This window comes from Hyaena hyaena, unplaced genomic scaffold (genome assembly GCF_003009895.1).
Source record: "Hyaena hyaena isolate Hyena2069 unplaced genomic scaffold, ASM300989v1 scaffold_0, whole genome shotgun sequence".
In the NCBI taxonomy this organism is placed as follows: Eukaryota; Metazoa; Chordata; class Mammalia; order Carnivora; family Hyaenidae; genus Hyaena; species Hyaena hyaena.
The window spans coordinates 3,684,489-3,706,765 of record NW_024080632.1 but is presented as its reverse complement, the minus strand read 5'-3'; the positions used below and the strand labels follow the sequence as shown (position 1 = coordinate 3,706,765).

The 22,277-nt window shown below is 44.1% G+C and overlaps 1 protein-coding gene and 1 pseudogene across 4 annotated transcripts in view; one reads left to right on the top strand and one right to left on the bottom strand.

The window, feature by feature from the left end:
* The window catches only part of LOC120232952 (MLX interacting protein), a 65,945-nt gene that overhangs the window by 8,553 nt on the left and 35,115 nt on the right, over window positions 1–22,277 (top strand). The gene's annotated exons all lie outside the window — the stretch shown is intronic.
* On the bottom strand, window positions 5,232–6,431 carry LOC120233234 (annotated as a pseudogene).

The following is a 22,277-nucleotide window of genomic DNA, read 5'->3' as shown; positions in this document are numbered from 1 at the left end:
CCAGGCATGGATAGTCACTCCAGGCTGTAGAAGAGCCCAAGGCAAAGGCCCAAGGTGGAATGTACTCGGCACATCGTGGGACTAGAAGGAAGGCCAGCATGGCTAGAATGTGGAGGGTGAGGTGAGTGGTAGAAGATAAGACTCAGAGGCAGGGGCCCTGTTGGTGAGAAGTTAGGATCTTGTGCTCACTGCCCTGGGGGGTGCAGCTTGTCGAGGCCGCTCTGAGGAGACGAGTTGATAGGAGGCAAGAGTAGAAGCTGGGGTACCGCGTGGGAGGCTGTGGGGCCTTTCTCAGACTAGAATGGCAGCAGTGGAGGTGGGGAGAACAGGGTGGGTTCAAGGTGGGTTTTGGACTTGCCAATGGATTGGACATGGAGGATTAAAGAAAGACAAACATCTACAACGACTGGGAGGTTTTGGCAGGAACCATGAGGGCTGTCACTGAAACGAGGAAGCTGAGGAAGGCCCAGTGCGCTGCAGTGGCTGAGGACACCGCTGTGCTGTGCACTAAACTTGTCTGCTGTGGGTGCCCTGCAACTCGAGCCATGGGAGGGGCCCCCAGAGGGGCTGCGAGGGGGCTGTCAGTGGAAGGGGCACTGTGGTTGTCCAGTGAGGCGCTCGCCAGAGCAGCCCCCTCGTAGCCTTGACCAGTCTTGTAGTCTTGTCCACGCTGCTCCGTCTTACCTCCCAGACCTCTGCTGTGCCTCTCAAGGGGGTCAGATATGGAGGGGAGCCTTTGGACTTTTGAGCTGGCATTTGGGAGGTAGTGTTTTTTCCTGCGAAATATATGCTGTCATATATCCCAAAAGATATTTTTGCTCCGTTGGGCCTGGTTGTAGTAGAGTAATATTGCCTGATCTACACGCCTTGAAGGAACTTCTCCAAATCTAGCATTCTTCATGTGTCTGGGGTTGGACTGCATTACCAGAAAGATCTTCTGGGAAGAGGCAGTGTAGAAGCGTAGCTCCAGGAAGGTGTCCAAGATCTGGAAAAACAATTCCAGAAACAGAATTCCTTTCTGTTTGCTTTGGAGTCTCAGAAGTGAACATAAAGAATCTGAGTGGAGCTAAGCAGTGAGAGCTCATAAACCGACAGCAGGGAGAACCAGGCTACGGGTAGAAACAGAGGTTTGGGAGTTTTAGTTGCACTGAAGAAGGAGACCACGAGGTTTAGGTAGCATGGCTTTGCTGTGGGGGAATTGGAGGGTCCGTTCTGAACGCTTGGCACAGCTCCTTCCCTCTGTGGCTTGTGGGCATAGGCAAGAAGATGCCCTCTTTTGGTTTGTCACCGTCAGACAAACTCAGTCATCAAAACAAAAAACAGCTTCTTATGAAGAAAGTAGGGGAATTAACTTAGTTTGTAGATTAAAATTTACCCAATATCCGAGCTTCTAAAAGAGCAGCCTAAAGCACTTTGTCTCGTGCTCATGTGGTAACGGGCCCCTTTGCCTATGGGCTACCTCATTTCCTCCTGAGCAGTGGGACCCGCCTTTATAGCTTGATACAGAACCTTTTAGAGGAAGTTAATTTATAAATCCCTTTTATTTATTTATTGAAATGAAACACTTTCAATGAATTCTTTTTTTTAATGTTTATTTATTTTTGAGACAGAGAGAAACCGAACATGGGCGGGGGAGGGGTAGAGGGAGAGGGAGACACAGAATCTGAAGCAGACTCCAGGCTCCAAGCTGTCAGCTCAGAGCCCGACGCGGGGCTCGAACCCACGAACCATGAGATCATGACCTGAGCCGAAGTCGGACACTTAACCAGCTGAGCCACCCAGGCGCCCCTCAATGAATTCTTAAAACAACATCTGATTGTATTACTTTGCTATTTTACACGACTCTTTGCTAGTTGAGTAGCAAGCAGGGTCTTTTAAAATGCCTCCTTTGTTCTTTGAATTATTAAACAGGTCTTTCTCTGCCTTGGAGCAGGACTCTTATCTACTTGCGCGGACAAGTTTTGTTGTTGTTGTTTTTTTAGCAACATTACTGACGTATAATTTATATACCATAGAATGCATTCGTCTTAAGTATACAGTTTATTGATTTGTTAGTCGTACAGTCATTATCCCAATCCAGTTTTAGAACTAGCTTCCATCTCCCTCCTGAGGTCTCACCTGTCGTTTTACGTTTGATCCCAGTTCCCACCTTAGCCCCAGACATGCACTGATTGGCTTTCTGTGTCTCTAGATTTGCCTTTTCTGGACATTTCATATAAATGGAATCATGCCATATGTGGCCTTTTACGTCTGGCTTTTTTCACTTAGCATCCTGTTTTCAAGGTTCGTCCACCTGGTAGTATATATCTATCTGAATTTTACTCCTTGCGCTTGCTAAGTAGTGTCCCGTGTATTAACATACTACATTTGTGTATCCATTCATCGACAGACATGTTTTTGAGGGAAACCTAGTACCTTCATCATCTGGGTGTTGATTTTCCATTTCCTGTAATAAACTTCTCTTACAGATTGAGATGGGAACTTTCTTCTCAGGTGAGAATAGGAAGTGGCGGGAACGTGGTAGAGGGGTGGTTGAGCTGGGCGCTACAGGATGGTGGTGCCGCTGGCTAGTGACGCATCTCAGCTCCTCCGTGCCAGTGTGTCTCTAATTGGGGGGAGAGAGGCGGGGGGGGGGGATGAGCTTAGACTAGAGCCGTAGTTACCAACCTTATTTATCTTCAGCGGCCCTTATGTTTTTGAGAGAGGTTGTTGTAGAAACAATTTGCATTCAGCAATAAAAAAGGTCATTACTGGTATGTGCAAAAACACGATGAACACTGTGTTCAATGAAATAAACCTTCCTCTGGACAGTAGATGTGATTTCATTTACATGAAGTTCTAGAATAGGTGAAACCAAAGTGAAAAAAATCACACCAGTACTTGGCTTCTGAGGGAGGTTGGAGCGGGGACTGACTGGAGGGAGGCACAAGAGAATTTTCCGGGATGGGGGTAATCTTGATAGGGGATTGAGTATATATTTGTCAGAACTCGTTGAGCGAGAACGGCACACTTAAAATTTGTACATTTTATTATATGTGAATCTTACCCAAAACAAAATGAACCATTGACACAGGTTGAAGTCTGGCTGATGTTATGCATGCTGATGTGTTAGGGACCACGTGTACAGACGTCTGCATCTTACTCTGAAGTGCTTTAAGGTAACAGCCCTTAAACCTTCAGTCTCAAGACCCCTTCATGCTCTTAAATATTAGAAACCCCAAAGAGCTTTTGATCATGTGGGGTATGTCTGTTGACGTTTACCATGCGAGAAATGAAACTGAGAAAACTTTAAAATATTTGTTAAGGCATTAAAAAAAATAATAAACCCATTAGGCATTAACATAAGTAACATTTTTGTAGAAAATGATTGTTTTCTGCAAAAATGAGAAGAGTGACATTGTTCTCCACACTTGCAAACCTCTTCTACCATTCAGCTGATGTTTGGTTTGGAGACAGCTGGCCACCCTCCTCGACTCTCATCAGCTGCAGTGACACACGTCTGCAGACTGTCACCATACACTCTTGAGAGCACGAAATGCGAAAAGGAAAATAGCCGCTTAGTGTTATTTTGAAAATAGTTTTGCCATCATTGACCCCCCAGAAGATCCTCAGGGACCCTCAGGCTCTCCAGCTCACTTTGAGAACCATTGCTTAAAAATCAGTAAGGTGGATGGATGGGTAGATGAATTTGTGATGAAGTAAATATATTGAAGTATTAATTGTCGCATACAGGTTGTGGGTTCATGGGTGTGCACCATATAATTTTTCCAATTTTTCTATATATTTGGATTTTTTCTATTGTTTGCAAAATGAGGAAAAATGCATTTCTTTAAAGAATGACCACTATGACTTTATTCTTGGGCAAATAAATACTTTTAAAAATATTGAAGACAACTTTTGGAATGGTGTTGTAATGTATGCTGCAACATGAATGTGCCTTAAAAATGTTATCCTAGGGGGGCGCCTGGGTAGCTCAGTCGGTTAAGAGTCCAACTTCGGCTCAGGTCATGATTTCACAGTCTGTGAGTTCAAGCCCCGCATCGGGCTCTGTGCTAACAGCTCAAAGCCTGGAGCCTGCTTCAGATTCTGCGTCTCTCTCTGTGCCCCTCCCTCACTCATGCTGTCTCTATCTCTCATAAATAAATAAACTTAAACATCAACAACAACAACAAATGTTATCCTAGGAGGCCAGACACAAAGAACCACCTGTCACGATCCCATTTATCTGAAATGTGCAGGCAAACTCATAAAACAGAGGAGTGGAGTAGCTGTGGCCATGGAGATGGAAGAGTGGATCCTCACAACTCACGGGTGTGAGGTTTTTGAAGGAGTGATGAGCGTGAGGATTAGAGAATGGTGATGATCATCCACTTGGTGAACGTACTAAAAACTGGTGAACACTTTTATTGTATTTTGTTTTTTATTTTTTAAGATTTTATTTTTAAGTAATCTCTACACCCAATGTGGGGCTTGAACTTACTACCCCAAGATCAAGAGTCTCACACTCCACTAACTCAGCCAGTCAGGCGCCCCGGTGAACATTTTTATTTTTATTTATTTGTTTACTTATTTTTTTCTTTGAATGCCAAGTGTCTTCTGTACTTTCTTTTATTATCATCATAGTCTTTGCATCAAGATATATAGCAATGATAGCAGGTTTCTTTCTAAAGCTTAGTAGTAAGTATTAAATACCTTTCCCCATTTTAAGTTTACATTATCCTGCCAAGAAAATTAAAAGTCATGGAAGCCCAAACACACTTCCATGATTAGCCGGGCTATGTAAAAGTTGGTGGCTTTGTTCTTCCTGCTGTAAAAGCAGATCCAGGCCTTAGAAAGATAAGACCAGGTTCTAACTGTTTTTGAAAAGTATGCTGCAAAAATGGATGGCCTGTTATAAGCCAGGTAACCAAGTAAGGATGGGGGTAAGCAAGGGACGTTTTCTTCCAGAAACAGGATTTCTGAAGAGTCCTAATCCATCATTTTTTCCCAAAATGGTTGGAGGAGGGGTAAAATCTCAACATGAGCTTTGAAGTACTGTCTCTGTGAGGGAATGGTAGTTGCCTTGCCAATGAAGGGGACTGCTGAGGCACGGGCATGGCTAAGTCGGACCATCCCCACCCTCCTCAGCTAGGGAACTGGAGAGTTTATTGCCCGGTGGGCTGAAGCTTGCTTCGTACTGAGTTCTCTAAGAAGTTTCTTCTAGAAACAGACAACTCAGACTCTTCCTCTCATGTCAACAAAGAGGTTATTTGTAAAAGCACTTGGGAAGTTTCTCCTCCACCCCTCAGGTGGGAAGGCTCAGAGAAGGGAGTCATCAGTACAGCCCCCCTCTAGCCCATATTGAAATTCCTGAAGGTTGGAGACCCTATAGAAGTGGACAGAGGCTGCTGCACCACCAGCATGGAAAATTTGATGAGACTGGAACCATGTGTCAGATTTTCCAGGAAAGAAGCGCTCAGGAATTCCAGCAGCCTGAAGGCCAGCTCTGGTGACATACATCATGGCCGTCAAGAAGAACCAGCCCATCTGGCACACTGTGGTGTCCCTGACAAAGCCCTGAGCAATAGTAAAGTGCATGGTGGGCACAACACCGCTCAAGCCAAGTCCTAGGAACACTCCTGCTCTTGTCTGCCAGTGCTTAGGAGTGGCACACCACTACCACTGTGCCACAGTGGTGGCAGAAGTGCCCGGGACACAGACGATGGACAGGTGGATGAGCTGTGGCTGTGGGGAGCAGTAGAAGGAGTAATAGAGCCAGGGGACAGAGCTCCCCATAATCAGCAGAGCAATCCCTGAATAACCCAGCTTGGAAAAAGTCTGAGAGACTGTCTCTGAATGACAATAGATGGTGTGAAAGAGCCAGGAGAAGCTGAGGCAGAGCACTGCACCCAAAAAGAACATCCCAGAAACCACCTTCTCCTGTAGAAGAGACATGAAGTACATATTTGGTCTGAGCATGGTCAAGATTCCCAAAAAGAGAAACAGCACAAAACCAAGCAGACGGGTCCAGATGTTGCCAGTTTCTGTATGGATGCGGAAAATGCTCTTGAAGCAAGCCCGGTAGGAGGGCATAGGTGGTCCCTGGTCATGTAGCAAGTAGTCATTGTCCTTCGGCCAGGCAGGGCATACATCATATGGGATGACCCTTTAGCATCCCTCCCAGACCTTATATACAAACTCCTCCATCTTCTTCATGGCATGGTGGGCTTGCAGGGGAAGTGTGCATACCGGATCCCCCTCTACCTCTTCCTCCTCCCCTGGGGTTCTGGGTGTGCTTGCTTTTCTTCAGCCTTGGGTGGGTTGACAGTTACTCATTTGCCCTTTTCTTCTAGCAGGGGTCCCAGTTCAGCCAGCTACACTGTGTCTATTTCCCTGTCACTGGTAGGAGCTCCATTGTCCTGTGCCACCACAGATCCTATGTGAGAAGACATCTGGCTGGCATCTCAATACCCTGCAGCTTCAGCCTGGGGAAATGTTGGGGGCCTCTCAGCCCCAGGGGACAGAGATCTCCCTGTGATGGTAAACAGGACTGTGGACGGGCTTTGCTGGGGCCCATGGTCCCCAGTGTTACATCCTGTGGCCAAGCGCCCCTGGATCTTCGGCTACCCCAGTGAACACTTCTAAAGGAAAAATTTCATGGCTTGAAGATTATGTCACAGTGGAGCTGTCATTTAAACAAATACTTAAAACACTTCTGGTTTTCAACATTATCTTTAGGAAGTCTGACTTGGGAAGCACTGGACTATATATGATCTTCAAGATTTAAATATGTCAGTGTCTAGAAATTTCATAATTCATTATCTGCTACCTCTTCTGTGTATAGTAAATGAGAGAATGGTTGGGAAAATGACCTGCCTCTCCAGCTTGCCCCCTAGCTTGCCAGATCACCGTCTCTTTTTTTTTTTTTTTTTTAAATGTTTTATTTATTTCTAGGAGAGAGAGAGACAGCGTGAGCAGGGGAGGGTCAGAGAGAGAGGGAGTCACAGACTGAAACAGGCTCCAGGCTCCGAGCTGGCAGTCAGCACAGAGCCCGATGCGGGGCTCGAACCCACAAACCGTGAGATCATGGCCTAAGCGAAAGTCGGACGCTTAACCGACTAAGCCACCCAGGCGCCCCGCCAGATCACCGTCTCTTGAGATTATTCTGTTAAGACCTTTTTTCCTGTTAACATTGTATGAGTCAGGGGCTACAAATGCAAGTGCCCACCGGGCCAGGAAGTGACTGAGCCACCTGTAACTTGCATTTTCCTCCTTTTGATAAAGTCATGGCTGCAGAGAAATTTTTTTATTGTGAAAAACCACATAAACATACAACTGCAATTGATACTGCCTCAGTGATGGATGGAAAGGCCATAGGGAGTGGTGGAATGTTCGCTGGGTCTAAGGGTGGGCACCCGCCACTCAGCTTCAGGTGATTCTTCGTATTTGGGAATGTGAGCCCAGTGTTATGAGATTGGGCATATCTGAAAAATTGGAAGAAATCTGAACTAATATGTGAGTTCCACTTTTAAATTTTGCTTCAATTTATAGTTTAATGTCTGAGTTCAAGTATTAGCTATTCTGGGGAGATGGGTTTAGGCTAGGTTAAATCTAGTTCAAAAGTGAGTCTTGGCCAAAGAGATGAAAGAATGTGTTGTGCTCTTTGCCACAGGTCAGCTTCTGGCACAAGGAAAATATTTTTAGTGTTCTAGCTCTTAATGTGTACTTTCTGCCCTGTACTGTGTTTAAAGTCACAGGACCATAATCTTCTGAATATAAAATCTGAGACTGCCTGTTAAACCCCAGAAGTACATCTGTGTCTAGTAGACAGTTACGTTGAGTTAAGAGGAGCTTGGGCAGTTATTTTAAATGATCTTATCTTGGAGATGGAGGGTTGATTTTCCGTTTTGTGAAATTCTTGAACTAGAAGTTATTCTTAGCTTTATAGTCTATCTCAGACTACACCCCTTGACTCCACCAAACTTTGTTGGGGTGGGGCTGTTTTCATAGGGGGAGTCTGGAGCAAATGAAAGGGATAATTTAACTATAAGTTGATTTGGTTATAGTTGAAACAATATTATAACTTTAAGTTAGACTGAGGAAGCCTATCTCTGGACTCTTGTTTAAAGTTTCTAACCTACACATTTGACCTTACGTTACATGCCTCTGACTTCCCTTCCCCAGTATCAGCGTGCATATGTGCACGTGTATGTGTGTATTTGAGCTGGTTAAGAAAAGAATAGATGCACTCCCTTTAGAATCTTCCGCCTGACACACACAGTCCCACGCAAAGGTACGGCTTGGGCAGCCATCTTGCCTTGGGCATGTTCCTGCTCTCAGATTTCCATCTATTTGATCTGATCTATAAGGGCGTTGGCAAATAGCTTTATGGTTCTTTATGCCAGTAACTTCTGCGTCTAAGCCAGATTGAAATAGAATTTGTATTTATTAGAGGTGTAGTGCTTCTGCTGAGATACGTTCCCTGAAAAGTTGGGGAGTTATTCTTTTAGGCTTAACACCTTACTTTTTAAAATTTGACTGTATTTCCAGGCCTCCTTCCAGGAAAAAAAATCCCACACCCAGAGATAACCACTGTCAATTCCCTAGTGTTTATCCTTCCAGACCTTGTGGGGTTTTGTTTGTTTTTCGTTCTTTCTTTCTCCTCCTCCTGTCATGATGAGTGTGGTTTTTTTTTTATTTACTAGATTATGAACACCTTTCTAAGCCCCAAAATATCCATCTATAATTTTTTTAATGGTCGAATGGTATTTCATTGTGTGGATGTACTATTGTTTATTTAATCCCTTTCTCTTGGTTATTGAGAATATTTTGTGGTATTTTTTTGTGTAGCTTTAAGGTGTTTCTGGGCCCTTGTTCTGCTCATCTCTATTACCATACTGCAGGGTGGCTGCTTTCTCTAAAAATGCTCCCCCTCTGTCTCCTCCTTCTTCCTGACAGAAATAACTGTCAACTCTGAGAGTCTCTCAGCAGGACTCCTGAAAAAAGGCGGCAGTTGGGATTGTCACATTCGGCGCCCCACCTGCCTGGTCACACCCTGCCAACCCTCGGTAAGGGGGGTGTGGAGGAAGGAGGTGAGCAGGTACTAGCTGAAAAAGCACCCTTTGTTCTGTGCCCTGGGCTGCTGATAGGAAGGCTCCCTGCATTTTCACGTGTGTCCCTACAGCCTGTGGAAGGGCAGGGAACGCAGTGGATGGCATCTGACACACCTGCCGGCAGCGTGCACGCCTGAACTGAGGCCTCAGCTTGCCTGTTTGTGCTGTGCCCTGCTGGTTGACAGACTCCTGAGGCTAGGGCTTCTCAGTGATGTGAACAGGTGAATGCGGTCCCTTAGCTTTTTGTCGTTCCAGAGGCAGGGAGAGCATCGAGTATTAGGAAAGGTTGTAAGTCCCGCTGTGGGTCTGCACCACATATGATGGGGAGCTGTGTGGATGCGTTTCCTTTGAATTACAAAACAAAATGGTGGTATGACTTGGTACATGGAAGGAAGAGCTGACTTAGCTTGCTGGAAAGCAGTCTAAACATTTCTGTCACATCAAGTGCAGAGATGCTGATCTCTGGCTTTGGCAGCTCCACTCGTCAGTTTGATCAGCCGTGGGGTTTCTGTGATTCCGTCTAGCCCACCCCTGCGCTGCTGGCTGAATGTGTGGTGGAGGGGCCGGTTGAAAACATGAGGACCTTGGTTATGTTTGAAAAACTGGATCAGTCATAGGACTCCCTCAGTTCAATGGAAGGGGGAGGCTGCCCCTTGTGGCATCCACGTCCACGTGCCACCTTCTGGGTTAGGGCTCCAGAGCCTGGCCCTCAGCCTCCTAGCACTCCCTCAGGCTGGTCCTCTATTCATTGGACAAGCCTTTAGCTTTGGAATTCTTAATATTTTCCCTCATGAGAGACCTTGACAGAGGCTTTTTTCCATGGGAAAAAGCCAAAAGCGAGAAACCCAGTTATCTATTCAGCCTCTCTCTTGTCCTTGACATCGTCCTTGTGCAGTATCTGAGAGCAGGTAGGCAGGTGGTGGTGGGGAAACTCACCTGTAGCATGCGTGTCTTCCTGCAGTTGGCTTTTTAGAGCAGCCTCCCAGAGACCTCCTGATTACAGTTGAGCTGGCTTGGCCAGCATGTAGCCAGCTGCTTTTTGCCCCATAGCTTTGTTTGCTTATATCTTTTTTTTTAGCTGGCTCCTTGGAGCTATGGGTGTGTTTGTACAATGCTTGAGATGATTGCTGCTGATTGGTAAAACATGGATGAAGTGAGCAGGGCTGGGTGTGGTGTGAGAAATACTATAATCTGCTGGTTCCACCCCAGCCCCCTATGAGTTCTTCCCTGCAGAGAGAATTTCTTTCTGTTCCCTGCCCTAGAGGGTCCTGGGGTACAGCTTTCAGGCTCTTGTAAAGCGAGGGGCAGCCACCGCTGCTTGGTAGCTCTAATTGAGGTTGTGGGTATGCCGCCCTTCCAAAATGACTGGAACATTGACCCAGCTGCACTATAGAAACACGACGTTTTAGCCCTTTGTTCTCTGTTGGCTGGGATCACTGGAAATATATCAGTAAGTGAGGCTCAAATATGTCCCGGGAGTTCCAGCTCCTGGGTAGGAGGTCCATGGCAGCAAAACAGCCAGCTCCAGTGATGTGTCATCTCTGGATGGCAGCTGGCCTGCCTCTGTTGCGTCACACGGGTTGGCTGCTGTTGGTTCGTCTGTGTACTTTTTTCCCCTCTTTTTTTTTTTGTGTGATGTCTTAAAGTCATGGAGACTAGGGCGCAGAAATTAGGAGGGGAGGGCAGGGTTTTCAGCTGGCTCTTGCTGGCCTGTTGCAGTCTCCTGACAAAGCCATCATTGTTGTGAAGAAAGCACCAGTTGGTTCAGTTTGAATCGCTTCAGTGCTCGGAAACTGGCTGCTTTTCTTCCACCTCAGCCATGTTCCTGGGGGGAGCGGGAGGTCTGCCCGGTCCAGAGGGGAGAACCTGCTTGCCTGTGCCCTCTTGGCCCAGCAGCATCGTAGGCGAGGAGCCACCCGTTCCAGAATAGACGGCTTCCTCCTGGTCAGTGGGCATCCCAGGCCACTCCTGGACCCCAGCCGGGTTGCAGCCATCATGGCCTCTTGGCATGGAGCCTCTGGGAATCAGGCTGCTTGCCCTTGGCCTCAGCTTTGCTTGGCACTCTCCTGCCTTGTACAGGACGCCACCTTCTCTGGCCAGGTTCCCCACCTGCTGTCACTGCTGCCCAGCTGACCTTCACGCTGACATTTTGGCTTGGCGTCTATCCCTATCATGCGTATGATGCTTCAAGCTACAAAGTTAATCTGAAGAATGAATAATTCCTCTGGCTGGAGTCCCAAACATAGTCCCTCCAAACCGGGAGCAGGAACTCTGTGTTTGGGTTCTTTCTGCTGCTGACTTAAGTGGCACTGGCTCACTTCTACCCCTCGTTTAGTTTCACATTTGTGCGGTCAGATTAGTCATATCCAGCTGTGTTTGTGGAAGTGCCAGCCTTAGGAGTGCAGACAGCAGGAACTCACGTGGGGGTACAGGTAGCTCCCACAGCGTTGAGAAGATCATACTCCATTTCCTCATCCGGTCAGTAACTTCGTTTCTCTGCATGTGCACTGATAGCTCTCCATGCAGTGTGGTTGCAGAGTGGCATTTGAAAAGCTTAGGACAAAGGCAGGGTATGAGACAAAAATTGTTTAAAGACCCGGACCCCAGACAGTCAAGTTAAAGTACTTTTTCTCAAAGACGGAGGTGCAAAGGCAGGAGATTATAGGTGATGGACAGAGCCAGGAGACAATGGTCTTGTCATTAGGGTTAGTTCTTACCCAGAGCTGGTCTTGGGAGCCACCTACATGGTCCAGTCTGAGGAGCACAGAAGAATCCATCAGTGGATCTGAATTTCTCCTGTAGTTCAGTCCTCTGAGTGGCATTAAAGTTGGATAGCTATTAAAATATGCTTATGGGGGCGCCTGGGTGGCTTAGTCGGTTAAGCGTCCGACTTTCGCTTAGGTCATGATCTCGCGGTTCGTGGGTTCGAGCCCCACGTCGGGCTCTGTGCTGACTGCCAGCTCAGAGCCTGGAGCCTGTTTCAGTCTGTGACTCCCTGTCTCTCTGACCCTCTCCTGCTCACGCTGTCTCTCTCTCTCTCCTAGAAATAAATAAAACATTAAAAAAAACATTAAAAAAATATGCTTATGAAAATACCTTAGTTATTTGCCCCTTTTTTAACGAATAGAGCTTCCTTTAATATAAGGCAGTTTTCCAGATCGCCATTGTTTATTTTGTTAATCATCTCTTTAACAAAATTAGCTATTTTTAATAAAATACATAATAATACACATAATACTGTACAAATTATAGTATGTACAAATACATAATAATCTTGGCTGTTTTCTCAAATGTATTGAGGATAGCTTTTGATTACCTAGAAACCTATTTCCGGGGCGCCTGGGTGGCTCAGTGGGTTATAAGCGTCTGACTTCAGCTCAGGTCATTATCTCACGGTTCATGGGTTTGAGCCGTGCGTCGGGCTCTGTGCTAACTGCCAGCTCAGAGCCTGGAGCCTGCTTCAGATTCTGTGTCTCCCTCTCTCTCTGACCCTCCCCTGCTCACGCTGTCTCCCCCTCTCAGAAATAAATAAAAAACATTAAAAATTTTAAAAAAAGAAACCTATTTCCAAATATTATTTATTGTTTCATTATAGTCATTTCTTGATATTCTTGTACAGTAAAGGTATATTTGCTTCTCTAATCAACCATGTTAGGCTCTCTTGTGAGTGGGTTTTCATATCTTTAATTATTGTCTCCTCCAGGCTCTTGGCTGCTACTTGTTCTGCGCTGAGTTTGCCGCTTACCCTCCCCGTTTGTCTGGTGCCTCTCGTTTTCTATTGGTTTGCATAACTTGTTAAATTGAGTGTAAAATAAGAGTAATTAACTTAGTGAGGGTCTAGAGACTCTGAGTCAAGTGCACAGACTTTTATTAACTGTCTTGAATTATTTTTACTTCTGTGTAACTAAGCCCCGGAGGGTTGTGAGATAATGCTGTATGTGTAAACTTCTTTTACAGAATAACCTTAAGCCATTATTATCCATTTACATCACTGAAATTTGTTGACAGATTAACTTGAGTGTATGATAGAAATTATGCGTGAAAAGGGCAAAGATATTACGCTCTTAATAAAATTACAGTGTATTCTCATTTGAAATATGCCCCTAAAAAAACCTCGCAAAACTCCCAAATCAACATGGTAAACTGTGAATATTATTTTCTATTAATTTTGAGATGGAAATTCCCTTTTTCCCTTTTTCAAAATGGAAATAGTTTGTGGAGGTTCCTCTCCTGCCCTCCTCCTCATTATATAGAGATACATAGTCACTTTCCGGGCGCCTGGGTGACTCAGTTGGTTGAGCATCGGACTCTTTATTTAGGCTCAGGTCATGATCCCAGGGTCATGTGATCGAGCCCCGAGTCAGGCTCCGTGCTGAGCATGACCCCTGCTTGGGAGATTCTCTCTCTCTCTCTCTCTCTCTCTCTCTCTCTCTCTCTCTCCCTCCCTCCCTCCCCCCCTTCCCTCCCTTCCTTCTGCCCTTCCCCCCTCAAAAAATAAATAACATAAAAAATAAAAAGAAGGGCACCTGAGTGGCTTAGTCGGTTAAGTGTCCGACTTTGGCTCCCGGTCATGATCTTGTGGTTCGTGAGTTCAAGCCCCACTTCAGGCTCTGTGCTGACAGCTCAGAGCCTGGAGCCTGCTTCCGATTCTGTGTCTCCCTCGATCTCTCTGCCCCTCCCCCACTTGTTCTCTCTCTCTCTCTCTCTCTCTCTCTCTTTCTCGCTCTCTCTCAAAAGTAAATAAACATTAAAAAACATTTTAAAAAGAAAAAAATGTGTAGTCATTGTCAAATGGAGAATTGAGACATTTTAGCAGATAGGAAGAAAAGAGCAGGATCCTCTGAAACATTCTTTGTGGAGTTATATACCCTGTTATTTTGTTATTGTGTCCTTTTAATTTTTTTTCTGTATCCTTGTAGGTAAAAATAGACCCGCACTGTCATTTCCAGTCATCTTTTGAATAGTGAAAGTTTTAAATTTTGATGAAGTCCAGTGTATCTATTTCTTTCTGTAGTTCATGCTTTTTGTGTTCTATTTTAGAAATCTTTACCAAACCCAAAGTCTCTAAAGTTTTCCTATATTTTCTTCAAGAAGTTTTATAGTTTTAGCCCTTACATGTAGGACAATGATCTATTTGGAGTTAATTTTTGTTTTATGGTGTGAGGAAAGGATTGAGATCCAGTTTAAGTAGTACTGTGGTGAATGTTTTGTTCATTAGTGCTTCGCATTCCATTTCTTTAATTACTGTATCAGGATAAATTCTTAGAAGTAAAATAACAAAGGGGCGCCTGGGTGGCTTAGTCGGTTAAGCGTCCGACTTTCGCTTAGGTCATGTACTCGCGGTTCGTGGGTTCGAGCCCCGCGTCGGGCTCTGTGCTGACTGCCAGCTCAGAGCCTGGAGCCTGTTTCAGTCTACGACTCCCTCTCTCTCTGACCCTCCCCTGCTCACGCTCTCTCTCTCTCTCCTAGAAATAAAATAAAAAAAAAAAAAAAGAAGTAAAATAACAAAGGGTATTACTAGTCAAATCTTTGATATATGTTGCCAGACTTGATTTCAAAAATTATACCAATTAGAAAAGACAACCCCCAGCATGGGAGAGAATATTTGCAAATCCTATATATAATAATGAATATGTTATCTAGAATATATAAAAAACTACAGCTCAGAACTAGAAAGACAAACAACCTAATTAAACAGCAGGCAAAGGACTCGAATAGATATTTCTTCAAAGAAACAGGGATGACCAATAAACACATGAGAAAATGTTCCATACCATTAATCATTAGGGAAATGAAAATTGAAACCACAGAGATACTGCTTCACGCCCACTAGGATGTGATAAGCGTTGGTGAGGACGTGGAGAGATTGGAACCCTATGTACATTGCTGGTGGGACTGTAAAATGGTGCAGCTGCTGTGGAAACTACGCTAGTAGTTCCTCAAGAAGTTCAACATAGATGTGCCATTTGCCCTAGGAGTTGGCATTCCTAGGTGTCTATGCAAAAGAAATTAAAGCACATGTCCACACAAAACTTACACACAAATGTTCATAGCAGCATTATTCAAAATAGCCCAAAGGTGCAAACAACCCAAATGCCCATCAATGAATAAATAAATAACAAAATGTGATGTATCCATATGATGGAACATTGTTCAGCCAGAAAAAGGAAGAAAATATTTGCTGTCACATGGACGCACCTTGAAAACATTATGCTAAGTTGAAACCAGTCACCAGAAACCACATATTATATGATTCCATTTATATGAAATGTCACATTTAGAGACAGAAAGTGGATTGATAGTTGTTCAGGATTGGGAGGTGATGACTGAGGGATATGGCGTGTCTTTTTGAGGTGATGGGAATGTTGTAAAAGTGATTGGGGTGATAGTTGCACAACCTTCTGCAATTAGACTAAAAAACCACTGACTTATACACTTTAAATAGGTGAATTGTGTGGTGTGTGAATTACATACCAATAAAGCTGTTAGTGGGGGGGAAAAAGTTGCATCAGTCAGTATTCCCACCAGCAGTATGTAAGAGACCCCACCCCCCCACATTCTCTCCAACTCTGGGTATCCTTACTGTAATTCAAAAGTTTAATTCAGCTCTTTTGGGGTTTAATAAGTAAACAATACAATTCACCCTTTAAAATGTACATTTTGACAGTTTTGACAAATGTATACATATATATAACCACTACAGTCAAGATGCGGAACATTTCCATCAGCCCAGAAGGTTCCTTTGTATCTTTTCCAGGCATTCTTCCCATCACCCATCTGCTCTCTCACTGTAGATTAGCTTGATCTTTCCTTGTGTTTTGTATAAATGGAATCATATGGTATGTACTCTTTTTGCTTGATTTCTTTTGCTCAGAATGTTTTTAAGATTCATCTGTGTTGCTACCTGTATCAATAGTTAATATTCTGTTGCTTGGATATATCACGGTTTGTTTTATCCATTCCCCTGTTGATAGACAGTTGGCTTGTCTTCATTTTGTTGTTTTCATCTTCATTATGAATAAAACTACCGTGAATGTTCATGGACAAGTCCTGATGTGGACATGTGTTTTCATTTCTCTTGGGTAAATGCTGGGTCATAGGTAAGGATATGTTTAACATCATAGGAAACTACCAGACTATTTTCCAGAATGACTGTACTTAAAAAAAAAAAATCATGTGCCATTATTACTGTGGTTTTAAAAATCTTCGTTAATCTGATAGGCAAAAAATGGTATCTCAGATGTTTTAGTTTTCATTTCTTTGATCTCTAGTGGATGTATTGTTCCCTGAATTTGACTATTTATTTGATATTTGTGAATTTCCTTTTAGTTCTTTTCTTTTGCTCTTTTCTTTTCTAAATTGGGAAATGGGTCTTCCGCTTTCCATTTTTTTCAACATTTTTATTATTAAAAATTTTAACAAAATTTGAAATAATGGTGCAGCCATCACCTTTATAGCCACCACCTGCAGTTGACAGTTTGTTAACTTTTGCCACCCTTCCTTTTTGTACCTGTCTCTCTTACTTTTGTATGGTTCAGGAAAAAAGTTGGAGACATCATGACATTTTATTCCTAAAAATATACTTCCTTTCATAACCATTATTTCATTTTCATGCCAGAGAGAATAATCCTTTCACCTTTTCCCCTCGGCATTGACTTTTTGAAGTGACAGGGCCAGTTGTCTTGAAGAATGTCCCACGTTCTATATTTGTTTTCTTGTGGTGGTGGTTAACATGTTCCTCTGTCCCCTGTATTTCCAGTAAACCGTGCTGGGCCTAGAAGGCATGATGATATTCAGGCTCAGCATTTTTGGTGGGTGTGCTTCCAAATAGTCACATCAAAGGTACATAATGTTAGCTTGTCCCACTATTAATGACGCTAAATTTGATCATTTGGCTTAGATAACTGCCACATCTTTTCATTGTAAGGATATGTTTTTCTCTCTGTAATTAGTAGATAGTTTGAGGAGCTTGACTGATTTTTGTAGAACTACTTAGTAACGTTTTTCCACAATCTCTCCCTCCGTTTGGCACTTACCTTCTAACTCTATTGAGTTTTTGATTTAGAAGAGATTCTTTTTACTTTTTAAATGCAGACCACTAATAGTAGAAGACATATCCTTCCCAAACTTTCTTTTTCACAACCCTCCTCTCCCCTTCCTCTTCCTCTGTCCTTCTCTCTCCTTTTTCTCCTTCTGCTCTACTTGAGAAATGAGTATGACAAACTAGCTCTTCCTCTTAGTCTTTCATTTTTTAGGGTGACACATTCAGGAAATTGGCCCTCAACGTAAATACAGACTAACTGACTTCTCCTTAGCTCTCTTGTCTTTATCCAAGGACTTGACTGCTGTGTCTGACCCCATCGCACTGGCAAGGGGGAGATCGGATCCTGAAGTCTCCAGACAATCCGTGTTCTTACTCTCATTTCTTCACTCATCACAGCTAAGGATGGAGGACAGAGGGGACCAAAAGCCAAACTGCTAATACTTTGAGAAAGACCTCTTTATTCCTTCTGCTAAAACCCTTTTTCTCTACCTCCTCTTTCCCTAGTTAATTCCTGCCCATCCTTGGCCTCAGCTCAGACATGCTACCTGAGGAAGGCGTCCTGCATCCACTGAGGGCGCTGAATGCCCTCTCGTGTTTCCATACTCTGCACATGTGCCTTAGTGTCTTTCTCAGCTTGTGACGTCCTGACATCATTGTCACCCAGTTCTCAGTGCAGAGCCTGTCACATCGTTGGCTCTTGGTACATGTTGCTGGGATGTTTCTTTTCCTGGACTGCAGCTGATGTCTGCCCTACAGTCCTGCAGCTGATGTCTGCCCTACAGTCCTGCTTGTGGAAGTAAGCTGGAGTTGTACTCTTTTTTTTTTTTTTTAAATCCAAAGACATGTTTATCTATATCTTATAAATAATTGAAGAATTAAAATTCTTTGGCCACCCCCTCTTTAATTGTGCCAACTGCCTTAAGGCTGGCTTCTCTGCATTCTAGAGTGATTGTTTCTGCCTCAGTACCTTCCCTACTCTTTCTTCTTGTAGGCCTGTAGTATCGTGGACTCGGAGCCAAAACAGGCTTAGCGTTCAGCTACACCAGCAAATATACCGACCCACAGGCTGCCCGTTTTCTCCTGGAGCACTGCAGTGTGGAGAACACCAGTGTGCTCTCTAGCCTAAGTGGTGCCTGATAAGGGGCACTACTGTGAAGTGTACCCCAGCGCTGATGTGAAGGCAGGTAATTAGCCCCCAGATAGCATTTCCTCGCTGAGGGAGCTTCTGAGGGCATGTGTGCAAGTGATGGGAGGCTGTGAAGCCCCCCATCTTCAGTTCCTGTTGAAGGGCTGTTCGACTCTGCTGCTCTGTAGATACTCTGTGGTGGAGAGTAAACTGCACTAAAGAGAAAAACAGCTGTATCTGTGCCGCCCATACTGGTGGGGTTTGATTGCATTTTTATTGAAGAACTACATATCTAATCTCTAAATGGTAGTTCTCTCCCACTCTCAAGGACCTTTGCTCATCATCCACCCTAACAGTCATGCTCTCTCTTTGTCCCCTGACTCCAGTTTCTGGGAGGCTTGGCCGCTTTGGCCTGGAGGCCTGTCATTGTGCTTTATCACAGCACAGATGTCCTGGGGAACTCAGAAGAAGGCATAAGCCCATTTTACTGAGAACCTGCTATGTTCCAGACACTGTTAATCCACGTAAATACCTTGCTTCATTTAATTCTTACCATAACTCTGTGAAATAGGTTGTTTTTTCCTCCCAAAGAAAGGGAAATGCAGAAACACCAGATCTCTACCCAAGGCTGCATGGCCGGCAGGCAGCTGGCTGACACAGTCCCTCTCCCCTCTCCTGTGGCCAGTGGCAGGTAACAGGTGACAGTCACAGAGTGCTTCTCATTAGAAGGGCTGCTCTTGTTCTTGAGAGTGAGCCCATAGTGGGAGCCACACTGTGTTTCCGCCTGGCCTGAGATTCTGTTGGTAGATGAATTTTTGTGACTCGAGTTTGTCACTGTGGCACAGTGGACAGGATCAGATTTCCTCAGTAAAGTCTGGGATTTTGACCGAGGAAGGATAGAGGTTACTCATCTTCCTTATACCAGGAGAGTGGATTGCACTCCTGCGATAAGAGAAAGACTGAAACTTGACAGTTAAAAAATCAGTATAAACAGTTGGCTTCAAGTTTCATTCCCAGGAACCTGTCTTCCTACTCTTTTCCTTCCCCTGCTCGCAAACGCGCCCTGGTTCCCAGAGACCTGCGGGCTGAGAAAACACAAAATCTCCTTGCCGTTTGGCTCAGTCTCTCATACCCACAAGTCCCTCCTGCCTGGCTCAGTGGCTGGCTGCATTTGGGAACGCAGAGGGGGAAAAACCAGCGTCTCAGGGTCTTCGGTTTTGAGAAAATAAATATCCGTCACTTACTTTTTCTTTTGACTTTTTCCTGCTCTGTAGTTTGTTAAATGATTTGTGCCTTAGATATGCTCATTTTATTTTTGTCCGTTTTCCCAGGAGGCCTCGAGGCAGTGGTAAATGAGAGATAAGTTACTCTGACCTTGATTTTTTTTATAGCGCTATCATATCTAAGGTGTGTTTATCCTCCCATGGAGCTATAAAAACACACTTTTCTTTTCAGGCATTTGCAACGGCAGTTGAGATGGGAAATGCCTGTGCAGCAGGGCTCATACTGTATAAAGGTCTGCATTTAAAATTGGGATATGATCAGGAATTGAAACTTCATCTTCTGCCACCCTCTTTAAGTTTGATTTCATGAATAACATGCGTGTTGCTTTCGACAGAGCGCCAGAGTGAAAATGAGCATATCACAAAGAAAAAAATGTAGGTATTTTGACTGCTGATAAAGACAAAATATGTCTATACGTCTCAGGAGCCTCTGAGCAGAAGGGCTGCGTGTCCCGCAGACGGGGTGTGTGGAGATTTACAGTGTTTCTGAAATAGACACCCGTCTGGGATTATCGCGCTTGCCTTCGTTTTAGTGAGCGAGCCTCAGCTCTCCTGCCCGTCCCAGACCTCTTACTTGGGTGGCTGACGAGTTGATGAAAACGCATGCGTGGGAGGAGGATAAGAAGAAGGAAAGATTTAGGGAGACAGCTGATTCTCCGTAGCAGATGGAGGGGAGATTGTCTTTAGCAGGAATAGGTAAAACACATTTGGGAATTTCTATTATGTGAGGAGGGCTGTACACAGTTCTTTGTTGGTGGATTTTCTTTTTCTTTTTTTAAATTAAGTTTTAATTTTAATTCCAGTATAGTTAACAGTGTTGTATATAGTCTCAGGTATACAATATAGTGATTCAAGAATTCCATACATCACCCAGTGTTCGCCAGACAAGTGCACCCCCTAATCACTGTCACCTAGTTTTCCTACCAACCCCCCTTTGGTAACCTTATCAGTGCGTTCTCCATAATTAGGAGATTCTTTTTTGGTTTCTTTTCATGGGCCTGCCTCTCTCTCTCTCTCTCTCTCTCTCTCTTTCTCTCTCTCTCTCTCTATCTCTCTGTCTCCTTTCCCTTTGCTTGTTTGTTTTGTTTCTTAAATTCCACATGAGTGAAATCATATATTATTTGTCTCTCTGACCAACTTATTTTACTTAGCACTATACTCTCCAGTCCATCCATGTTGCTGCAGATGGCAAGATTTCATTCTTTCTTATAGCTGTATAATATTCCATTGTATATATATTTCACATCTTGTTTAAATGTTTATTTATTTACTTTTGAGAGAGAGAGGGCAGGAGCGTGTGCAGGGAGGGGTAGAGGGAAAAGGAAAGAGAATCCCAAGCAGGCTCATATCCAGCACAGGGCCCGATGAGGGGCTCAATCTCCATGACTGTGAGATCATGACCTGAGCTGAGCTAAGAGTCAGATGCTTTACCGGCTGAGCCATCCAGGTGCCCCCATATTCTACATCTTTATCCACTCATCTGTCAGTGGACACTTGAGCTGCTTCTGTTTCTTGACTATTGTAAACAATGCTGATATAAACGTAGGGGTCCATGTATCCTTTTGAATTAATGTTCTTGTATTCTTTGGATAAATAGTAGTGCACTTGCTAGATCATAAAGTGCTTCTGGTTTTTAACTTTTTGAGGCACCTCCATACTGTTTTCCACAGTGGCCACAGCAGTTTGCATTTCCACCAGCAGTGTACTAGGGTTCTTTTTTTTCCATATCCTTGTCAACACTTGTTGTTTCTTGTGTTGTTTGTGCTTTTTTTTTAAAAAAAAAAAAACACGTTTATTTATTTTTGAGAGAGAGTCAGAGATACAGCATGAGTGGGGAGATACAGAATCTGAAGCAGGCTCCAGACTCTGAGTGGTCAGCACAGAGCCCGATGCAGGGCTCAAACCCACAAACTGTGAGATCATGACCTGAGCCAAAGTTGAACTCTTAACTGACTGAGCCACCCAGGTGCCCCTGTGTGTGCTTTTTAAAACAACTTTTTTTTTTTTTTTAATTTTAGAGAGCATGAGTTGGGGAGAGGGGCAGAGAGAGAATCTTAAGCAGGCTGCATGCTCAGCAAGAAGCCGGATACAGGATTTGATTCCATGACTCTGGGATCATGACCTGAGCCGAGATCAAGAGTTGGATGCTCAACTGACTGAGCCACCCAGGTGCCCCTGTGTGTGCTTTTTAAAACAACTTTTTTTTTTTTTTTAATTTTAGAGAGCATGAGTTGGGGAGAGGGGCAGAGAGAGAATCTTAAGCAGGCTGCATGCTCAGCAAGAAGCCGGATACAGGATTTGATTCCATGACTCTGGGATCATGACCTGAGCCGAGATCAAGAGTTGGATGCTCAACTGACTGAGCCACCCAGGCACCCTATTGGTGCTTTTAATTTTTTGTGTTTGTTTTGGGTTTTTTAAAATTTTTTGTTCAGTTTTGTGTTTTTTGTTTGTTTGTTTTAAGATTTATTTAAAGGGCATCTTGGTGGCTCAATCAGTTAAGCGGCTGACTTTGGCTCAGGGCATGATCTCACGGGTCATGAGTTCGAGCCCTGCAGCAGGCTCTGTGCTGACAGCTTGGAGCCTGGAGCCTGCTTTGGATGCCCCCTCTCTCTGTCCCATCTCCTACTCACACTGTGCCTCTCTCTCCGTCAAAAATAAATAAACATTAACAATTTTTTAAGAAGATTTTATATTTTTATTTGTTTGTTTATTTATTTTTTTTTTTTTTT